Genomic DNA, 11,117 nt, shown 5'->3' with positions numbered 1-11,117 from the left:
TTTCCTCTTTTCAATTCATTTCCCTCATACCTACCAAATTAATAATATTAAGACATAGGACTGACCATGTCACTCCCCTGATGAAATATTTTTGACAATTCTAAATTAAAACTAAATTAATAATACATAATCCTCAGGTTGGCCTTTAAAGACCTTCACAACATGGTTCCAGTTTAATTTTCTTGGTTTATTTCAAATTATTCCTCTTCATACATTCTTTGTTTTAGTTAAATTAGTTCAATTATTATTTTCTGAATTCATTATTTCACATTCCATCAGTGTGGCTTTGTAGACACTGTTCACAGTGCTTGGGATATACTAACTCTTAACCTCCCCATTTTAGAATCATTATCTTCCTTGAACTATACTTGATTATGTCTCCATACACAAAGCTTTTCTTTATATCTCTAATTGCTAGAAAGCTTTCTCATCAAATTATAATTACTTTGAATTGCTTTGTGTTTATATTGTAGCCACCTGAACCCCAATATAGTGTGTCTCTTATACAGTGATTCTTTGATTTTTAAAAAATCCTTAGCACCCAAGGCATTACCTTGCACATAGGTCCTTAACAATGGTTGCTGAATGAATCAGTTGTTTTTTTTTTTTTTTCTCTCTTATTTTTTATTTAAATATTTTTATTTATTACTATTCATGTTCAATAACAGCAAAGAATGACACATAAGCAGAAAAGGACAGCTATCAAGGGATACCAAAATTAGGAAAATTTATCTAAACAGTTGGCTGCAAAGGGCAAAATCTCAAACCATATGAAGTGAACATTGAAATAAAAATTCATTTTCTTGTTTTCATTGGGGAGATAAATTGAAGAGGTCACATTGGTTCTATTTCCTGAGTATGATTTCAGTTACAAGCTTATTTTTGGTTGTAGAAAGGACTCTGGCTCAGGAAGAAACAGATCTCTGCTTTCATGAATGGAGGATGTTTTTATTCTAAACAGCAGGACTCAGCTGCCCATGGCAAAAAAAAAAAAAAAAAAAAATCACTAGGAAATGTTCATTCACAGCAAGGGGAAGTTTATACACGATCAGTTTGCTGATAGGTTGGATTACACTCATGTAAACAATGAAAAGACCACAATAAAAGAACCACAATTAGGAAAATTGCCTAGTTTTTGGCTTGCAACCAAAAACAGTGTGTGTATACTGGGCATGCCCAGCTGTGATAGCTAGTTTCAGATAGAGGGGAAAGCAAAGAAAAGTTGGAGATAGAAGTGAACAGTGTCTACACATGTAAATAGAAGAAAGAAAAGTAGAAGATACTGAGGGAAATATAATATATGGTGGAAAAAATAGTAGATTTAGAATAAAAAAATTCAAAACTCTAATAGTCTATTTTGTACAAATATGGCCTTTTGAATTAGTTTTCCTTTTTATAAAATGAGATTATTGGACAACATTTTGGAGAAAGGCAAGAATTAGTGCTTTCTTCCAGTCTCTACCATGACTTTACCACCATGACTCAGCTGCCCTTTCATTTGGAAAATTCCCTCACTACCTGGAGCCTTTAATACTCCTTCATGTTTTTAGCTCCCTCCTCCCATTGATAACTTCCTTTAAGTTCCACCTTTGAGGTATGAGTAGGGCTGACCATGCTTCTTTTATTTTCCAACTAGGCTTCCTAAGATATTTTCTCCTCTTGGGCTTCCTTTTATGTACTGTCTTCCCTGATTAAAATCTAAGCTATTTGAGGACAGGGACCATCTTTGTTTTTACTTGTTTTTGCATCCCTTGAGCTTAGAATGGTACCTGACATGTAGTAAACACAATGCTTGCTTATCTACCTAAATGATATTTAAAATATTCTCTAGCCCTATCTTTGATTTTTAAATTAGATTTATGCTATTACTGTTATAGGGAATTCTGAATGCAAATGGAACCTTCTCTGTAACTTAGAATCGTAGATGTCTGGAACACTAAGAGATTAAGGAATATATTGGCAATCACAGAGTCAGTATCTCTTAGAGATGAGACTTGAACTCAAGTCTTGATTCTGAAACTGTTTCTCTAATCACTGTAACTTGTTGCTTCTACATCTCAGACACTAAATTCTTTTCAGGTCTAAGCCCTGCGTGACAACCATATAGTTCTCCTGGCTGACTTCTTTATTTTCTCTCTGTATCTTCTTTCTCCTACAAAGAAAAGTCTATTTGATTTCAAAACTATTGACTAAACTCGTTTGCAAAAGGCATGTAGGCCAAGAATTTTATTTTAAAATCAAACTAATGCTGTTTGCTCTCTTACTGTTTCATTATAAACTGTTTACATAATCAAAGAAGAGGAGGTGGGGAAAGATGTCTTGGGACGTAATATTATTGGAGACACTGAACTCATAGAGATCCAGGCCAAATGTTAGATTCATTAGATCTAAATTGTAAATAAAATGAAAGAGTTTGTGAAAATGAAATGAAATGAGGTTTAGAGGGCAGGGAGAAGATGTCTAATAAAACCCAAGTGTTTACAGTTTTTATGTGAGAGAAAGAATTTGAAACATTCAGAGTCAACAGCTGCATGTGGAATTAAACAGGCTGTTCAAATAGAGGATGATAGATTTAGACATCTGTATCTGTTCTGGCCACTGTCAGACTCCTTGTACTTGTGACTAATATCACTTAGCCTCCAGGGTACCATTCACATTTATGGGCAGAAACAAAACAAACAATTTCACTAAGGAAGGGAACACTTAAGAGATCATCCCAAAGAACTTATTTAAAAGGTTTTCTTGATATGGTTGTGAATTTATTCAAAGTTTTTAATCCAAAAAAACCTTTCAGAGTACTTTCTTCAAAAATTTTACTCTCCTATACACTGCTTTTTAAAGTTTCTTTCTTTGCTCTCTCATTAAGCTGAACAATGATATATAAAAGAGAGCAGGATTGGCTTTTATGATCAGTGAAGAGCTTCAATTAACCCTGATTTAGATGGATAAAGTTCATAAAATTGAAAAATGTTCTTTTTCAAAACAAATCTATTAACTTTAATTTATAAAGGTATTAATAAAAATAGCTTCTCTTTATTGAAATTTTGTAAGTTACTGTATCTAATTTTGCCACTGACAGCTAAAAAACAACAATAACTAAGCAACATACATTCAAACATCAAAAATCAGAACTTAAATGAACATGGAAACTACAAATATTTTGAGCAATTACAAACCAATGTATTTTAAAGAGTTTAATTGTTTGTGGACTTGTGGCTTTTGTTAACTTTTTTCTTTTCATTCTTTCCCTTACTGAATGTTATTCCTGAACCAAATCTATTACAGAGGTAAATATAAGAAAGAAAATATAATTTTTCTCAATAATAATTTGCTTTTGGTATTTGTTTCAAAGGAGAAGGGCATTTTGTTCACTGTTAGATCTGACTTTTTGCCAACTACATATGATTTTGTTTTTCTGAAACTATTTATCTATACATATTGTGAACTGATATCAAAATTGAATTCAAATTTTTCATTCTTAATTATTTTGAGTAATCATAAATAATTTTGATAATTATTATTTTTACATATAATTAAATACCTGGTAATAATATTTTGCCCATATTCTTATTTTTTCTTATTATTTTCCTTGAATTTTTTGATCTTCTTCATATTAATTTTGATTACTTTTAGTTTCATTACCTTTATTTTCATGTTAATTATTTTTTCTTTAATTTTAACTTTTTTATTTTCATTCAAAGTTTTTCAGATTTTTTTTATTAATTTACATAATGCACATTGTCCATTTTGTCTTTTATGGTTTTCTCTTTTCTTTGTGGGGTCAGGAACTTCCCCCTTTACTGTAACTAATAAAATATAATGTTTTCCTTCTATTCTAATTTGTTATAGGGTCTTTCATATTTAGATAATATATCCACTAAAGATGATATAGAATATAGTGTAAAATTCAAAATAATCCTAATATCTATCAAATTACTTTACAATTTACCTAGAATTTTCTTTTTTTTCATTAATAAATCATCCTTACCCCAAGAGCTGATATCCTTGGAAGTCAAAAAATGCCAGGAGCCAATGCAGTATCTCATTCAGGAAACTTCAAGGAGGCCAGTATTCATTGATTCAAAAAATATGGGCTTTGGGTTCAGGTAAGAATCAAAGTTCAGTTTGATCATGGAGGTATCAGAGAGCCTCTGGAATTGCATAAGGGGTTGAGAAGGTTGTACCAACAATGAAGGAAAATCATTTTGTTAGCTGAATGAAGGATGGATTGGGGCTGAGAGAGAAAAGAGACAAGCAAACCTACAAGAAAATACTTGTCTGTTGTTCTCTAAGAGGAGCAAGACATCAGGAAGGAGATGCCATGACATGCAAATGAGTTGGATTTAATTGAAGGAGGGCTATGCAAGGTCACCTGCCCCACTTTCCCCTCCAAAACTATTTGAATCTAGTGATGAGATATAGATTAAGTTTACTGGAGATGGCCCTGGATGCAGTGGAAAACCTTGGCCTTTTTAACAGCTAAAATCTTCAATGATCTCAATTTGACTGAGGCTGCAATCCATTCATTGATTAAAATTAGGTAGCAATTGAGGCAAATAATTTCCTCTTTAGCCTAGTCCCAAAAAATCTAAAATAAATGAATGAATGAATCTGGGAGGGAAAGACCTTCAGGGTTTCTAGCCAAAGCAGAAATGACTCCTATTTAGATTCAAAATTGGGTCAGTCAGGACCCAAACTATGTCTAAATGGGGCTTGGCTGAGGATCTATTGGTCTACTACAAATATTATATTGACTCCTGCCAGGGCTCACAGAAATTGGGCCTGTGGCCTGAGGCTCTGAGGGAAGAAGTCACAGCAAACCTCTGGGCAGAAGCTCCAGCTCAGTGACCACTGTGCCCCAGAGTGGACATTGCTGAGGCTGTGGGCAGCCATCCCCACAGTTGTCAGGGATGGCTTTGGCTACTTGAGCACCAGAATATTCCACTCTGGGAGGAGGAGCTGTGAGACCTGAGTGTTCCCTACCTGGAGTGAATGTTAAGCACAAGTGATTCATTTCCTGTTGCCCAGTTTAAGGAGTTTGCTTAGTGAGGATGAAGCCTGGGCCTTTGAAACACTGCAAGGCCTAATCATTCAACAGAACCGAAAAAGGAATGTGATACACAAGAGCCCAAAATGAGGCCAAACAAGAGACCCTGTGAGTCATCAGATGGAGATGCTCAAAGCTTGCAAAGCAAAATGCAGACTCAATACCTTTGATGTAATATAGCTTCTAGGGGAGATAGCAATAATTTTAAGGTTCCCTGACCTTAGAGGGCTTCTGTTCTAACAATCTGTCAGTGATTCTAAATCTTCTGGCTTTAGAATCTAATCTTGAGGCCCTCTGGTCTAAGAATGCTATTGTTCTCTCAATAATCATAAAAGTTCTCTGGGTTAGAAATATAATTATATTTCTTCCCTTCAACTTTAAGGAAGATATATTAGTGATCCTGATCTGTCTGTCAATGATTTCAAGTCTTCTGGCCTTAGAATAGTCCTACAAACATTATAGTCATTTAGTCAGTGATAAACAAATTCTTGAGACCACTCATTGATTCTACCTCTAGGCCATAAAATTAGCATATCAGTGACATGAACAACTGGATAAATGGGTCTCATTGCTTTTGTTTCTTTGCTAAATCTTCTGGACTTTAGTTTGCTTCAACTGGTGTTATAATTACAATAAACTTTGCCCCTTGACTTGGAAATGGGTCCCCAATCTTTTGGGGTTCCTTCCAACCTCAACACCTTCACTTAGCAAAGATACATTTTCTTATACAGGAGATACAACTATGAATTACCCATAGGGCTGCTGGTCTAGTAATGGGAGGAGGAAGGCCAGAGCAGGCATTTGATGTTTGTTAGGGGCTAGGTCATCCCCTAAATGTGGGTGAGAGATTTCCTGGGTGACAGGCAAACCAAAGCAATGGAACAAATCAAGAATCAGAACAGCAATAAGCTAGTTCTCTACACAGATAGTATGTTTACTAAAAATGATCTCACAAGTTGGGTTAGAGACTGGGAGAAAATCGGCTGGAAACCAAGCATAGAAAAAGATGCTATTAACAAAGATGACATCATTAAGCTTGATACACTTATTCAAGGCACAGATGTTAAAATAGGTATACTTTTCTGATCATTCAGGGTTTGTGAGCAATGAAAAGCTGATAAATTAACAAGAGAAACAGCTAAAAAATTACAAGAATCAACACTGCATAATTTGTATCATCTAATTAAAGAGGAAACCAAGTACTCTTTAATTATTATTTATGTCAAAATTTGTCTACAAGACATGAAGTATTATTGCAGGTGGACTTGGTTACATTCTTGTTTCATCAAAAAGACTGTCTAATTTTCTGTTGAAATATGGTTTAGTATATGCCCTAAAGGCTATCAAACTGTATATACCCTCTGATCCAGCAGTGTCTCTACTGGACCTATATCCCAAAGAGATCATAAAAAAGGGAAAAGGACCTTTACGTGCAAAAATGTTTGTAGCAGCCTTTTTTGTATTGGCAAGGAACTGGAAGCTGAATGAGTGCCTATCAGTTGGAGAATGGCTGAATAAATTATGGTATCTGAATGTTATGGATGATTTCAGATTACAGGATGATTTCAGAAGCCTAGAGAGACTTATATGAACTGGTGTTAAGTGAGTAAAAGCAGGAGTACACTGTACATAGCAACAGAAAGACTATATGATGATCAGTTGTGATGGATGTGATTCTTTTCAGCACCAAGGTGATTCAAGCCAGTTTCAAAGGTCTTGTGATAAAGAGAGCTATTTGTACCAGTAGGGACCGAGTATGGATCACAACTTAGTATTTTCAAATGTTTATTGTTGTTTGCTTGCATTTTGTTCTCTTTCTTATTTTTTTCCTTTTTGATCTGATTTTTCTTGTACAGCATGATAATTATGGAAATATGCACAGAAAAATTACATATATTTAACATGTTAGATTATTTGCCATCTAGGGGAGGGGGGGGGAAGGGAAGAACAAAAATAGAACACAAGGTTTTGCAAATGTTGAATTTTTAATGTTGAATGTTGAAAATGATCTATGCATGTATTTTGAAAATAAAAAAGCTTTAATAAAAAAAAAATGATTCAGAATATAAAACTACCCTTCACTTTACCCTGACCAACATATCTGTTTGTCCTCAGGAATTGTTTGGGATTTAAACATAAAGTGAACATAGCTGATTATTGCCCAACAATAGTCTCATTTTTTTTTTTTTTTTTGCATTGAAGTTTGATTCTGAAATTGGGGGGTTAGTGTTTTATTTAGGAACTCAGAAAGTACTAGATAAAATAATGATGATGATTTTTCTTCTTGAACAACCTCAAGTGAGAAGAATTCTTCTTGAACAACCTCAAGTGAGAAGAATAAATGTACTCTCAAACCACTAGAATACTAAAAATCCCTGTTTCTATGTAGGGAAATAATTTAAAGAGCAATATTGTTAAAAGTTAAATTAACTTCCCAGGTCTCTTTATTTATTTTTTAAAGGTTGTTTAGCGCAGTTTCAAACACCAGCCTTGACGTTAGGAAGACCCCAGTTCAAATCTAATCTCTGTCACTTAACATTTCCTAGCTGTGTGACTCTGGGCAAGTCACTTAATCCCAATTGTCTCAGCAATAAATAAATAAATAAATAAATAAATAAATAAATAAATAAAGTTGTTTTGTACCTAGAATAAAATTCATCATGACACTTCAAAGACACTTCAAATGATCTACAATTTCATCAATGTAAGCACTCCTTCCAAAAAAGACTGCAAGTTCTGCCTGTCTTGGATGCTTTGTTAGTTTTTTTGTTTGTTTGTTTTTCTCAAAAAATTCATCAGCAGGTATCCAGCCTACTTTTCTGAATTTAGCTTGACTGATCATGATTATACAAAGCCTTTCTGTGATGACTGCGTTAGCACCCTGGATACTTTGGAATCAGCCCGAATCAGGATCAGCAAAAGTCCTTGATATTTATTCTTTGTGGACATGAACAGAATAGCAAAAAGAATCCGCCAGCAGTGACTCTGACTCTCTCACTCCCAAAATCCTCCACCCAATCTCCTATACAAGCGATCAAACTTGCACAGAGTAGTGGGGCAGGGTCATTCTTTCTCCAAGCATATAGGAATAGAGTATTTTCCAATTGGTAATTAGCCTTAAATGCTTGCACCCCAGGGCATCTGCTCAGTTTCAGCCCATTACACTTTTCCATCTTGGTAGGGCTCATCTGATCATAGACTAGTGGAATTCTTTTTTAGCAATCTGGAACCACTTCTATGGCATTGTGTAAGCATGTAGTATGTTATTGTGATGGAATATAGGGTACCCCTTATCATTTGGTCTATAACTACATTTTAGACATTAGAAAGAAATATACTAAAACAACAGAGACTCACTAAAGCCTTTACAATGCTATACTATTTATAATACATCCTTTTGTTGTTTTAAAAAGTGAAATAATATATTAACATTTTAAACTTTATTTAAAGGCAGTTATCTCCAATTATTAAAGTTTTAAACTGAGAAGGTTTTATCATTTATTCCTGATATTAGTGGTTAAAAAAATGTAACTCATTTAGATATTCCTTCTTATTCCTCCTTCTCAGGAGTATATCTCTTCTTATTTCTACCATTCTCAGGAGTACTGTAGGTAATTTCTAGAACAGCAGATATTGCCCATTCTTTACTTCGTAAAGCCTGTAGATAAAAGGCAGACAATCAACTTGGCTGCAGCTTGAGCAGCATGCTTGAGTAACATGGCACCAGCCATGGTGGACCAGTCTGGATCTCATTTCTATCTAGTTTTGACTCTACCACTGTCTTTGGTAAGATCTGGATCCTTGAGGAACTTCATTTCAAGTTCTTCATCTGTACAATTGAGGGGTTGGACTATATTCTTTTAATATCATAGAAACTGGTATTTATTCAGCATCTTAAAGTTTCTAGAGTGTTTTTACACCCATCATCTTACTTGAGATAGAAAATTCTATGCTCCTATGAGAAAGCTGTCAGAAAAACTGACCTCTTCCTCTAACCCTCATTTCCCAGGCAACAAATTTAGTCAATTGATATTCAAAGTTTGGCAAAAGGATAGAATTAGTATTAAATCTTGGCTGTTCATGAAAAAATGCAAATAGTTCAGGTGTGAGGTCATGAGGACCACTACTAGGGTTATGGTATTATCAAAGGAGAGAAAGGGGCATATTGGAAATATGTAGCAAAGGTGAAATCAATAGCTCTTGGCTCAAGAGGGAATAATGAGATGAGGCAATCTGTCAATCAGTTTAGCCAACAAACATTTATTAAGTACTTGCTATGTTCCAGGCACTGTTAAGAATAGAGATGGAGTTTCATGGACATAAAAATCACTGAAGGAGAAGACTAGAAATGTAGTCTTGCTTAAAATTATTTCATGCAACACAGGTAGTTAGTAGAAATAGCCACAAAAACTTTAAGAGCCATATAACAGTATAAAAACTCTTAATTCCATTCCTTTTGTCAGGACCCTAGAGAAACCTTTACCTCTTCCTTCACAACTATTCTCCAGGCATCAGCCCATAGGCTGCCTTAGCAAGGAGTCGATAGCAAAGAAAGGGATGAAGTTTGAGGAAAGGACAAAAAGAAAATTTTCTTTAAAAAAAAAAAAAAAAGCCTAATTATAGTGGCCATTTAGTCTCCCTGGAATAATGTCCCAGCTAGTCATTCTTACACTTTGATAGCCATGGAATTCATCCAATCTAGTCAGACAAAGGGGTTGGGGAGATATGAAACAGTGTTGGAACATCATAAGTGAAAGAATGAATCAGTGCTTAAGAAGCATGCTTTCAGCCCCATACAAAAATCAAAACTGAGTGATTAATAAAGATAAACAAAACTGACTGATGAAGACAAATGGACCAAAAAAAAAAAAAAAAACCCTCCAAAAACCAATCTCAGTGGAAAACTTTTCAGCAAAGGAAAATGAGCTGAAATTCCTTGAGGAATTTGAAAGAATCTAAATAAAATATGCAGGTTGCTAAAATTTACAATGGAACAATTTTAAGAACCTTCAGAAATTATTTCAGAACAAAAAAAAAGTGAGCAAAAGTTATTGGGTTAACTGAATGAAAACAGAATAGAATAGGAGTTGGAGGGTTGAAAATAGTTTTGTTTCGTTTTATGAGAATTGCCCCCTAGGAAGTTATTCAATTTTTCTTGTTGTCATTGCTATTTTTCTGGATTTTAGGATCTCTTTTTTGTATTGTTTAGTGTGATAGTGGGGAGGAATGCCCTATAGAATATCTCTTACTCTACCATCTTTCTGAGATTGCCCTGTTTTCTATTGGAGCAGTGATATACAATATATTTAACTTTGTCAAAACCAATAAATTCATAATTCAAAACATGTCACGCTCAAAACATGAATGATACTATATCACAAGTACAAAATGAGGAAGACAAATCTGCGTCAGACTAAGAGAAAGAGATCAATAAGCAAGGTACTTTAGGGTTTAATAAATGGGTTCATTAAAAAACAAAAGAAAACAGATTTGAAAGAAAATAGCATGTGTTTGTGTCATATGTTCCTTACTGATCCTGTTACAAGAGAGAAAATTAAATAACATTTTAATTTGCAGTTAATATGATATTTTTATTCTCCTTTCACATAGATCTTTAATTTAGGGGAAGAAACCCACCAGATCTTTATTAATGAAAAGAGAATGTTCTAAATAACACCAACAGCTATCATTAAAGTTCATCCATCATTTCTGCCTACAGAGAACAATAATCATGGTAAACACACTATTAATTCTTTTCTTTTTTAACTAATAAACTTGTTCATTTTATCTTGAGTTTATTATATACATGAATATAAGTCCACACATATATTTATAAAAATATATATATATTTCCCCAACTTGATATTTCCTTCTAATTATGGATATATAAAACAGAAATAGTGGATAGAAAAGTAGACATGGAATCAGGAATACCTAGTTAGTTGTAAGTCTCAGCTATATTTTTTGTGTAACTCTTTTGCTAAGAACATGAGAATGTGCTTGCAGTTATTTGATGGAATGCCAGGGAAGCACACATGAAGGGTCAGCCATTCTTCCCATGCTTTCATTA

General features: G+C 34.1%; 1 pseudogene; it reads left to right on the top strand.

The window, feature by feature from the left end:
- The first annotated feature begins 5,133 nt into the window (after positions 1-5,133).
- On the top strand, positions 5,134-7,976 carry LOC111720033 (annotated as a pseudogene).
- The last annotated feature ends 3,141 nt before the right edge of the window (positions 7,977-11,117 follow it).

This window comes from Sarcophilus harrisii, chromosome 3 (assembly GCF_902635505.1).
Source record: "Sarcophilus harrisii chromosome 3, mSarHar1.11, whole genome shotgun sequence".
Lineage (NCBI taxonomy): Eukaryota > Metazoa > Chordata > Mammalia > Dasyuromorphia > Dasyuridae > Sarcophilus > Sarcophilus harrisii.
The sequence above is the reverse complement of the archived record's forward strand: the minus strand, read 5'-3'. Positions and strand labels throughout refer to the sequence as shown.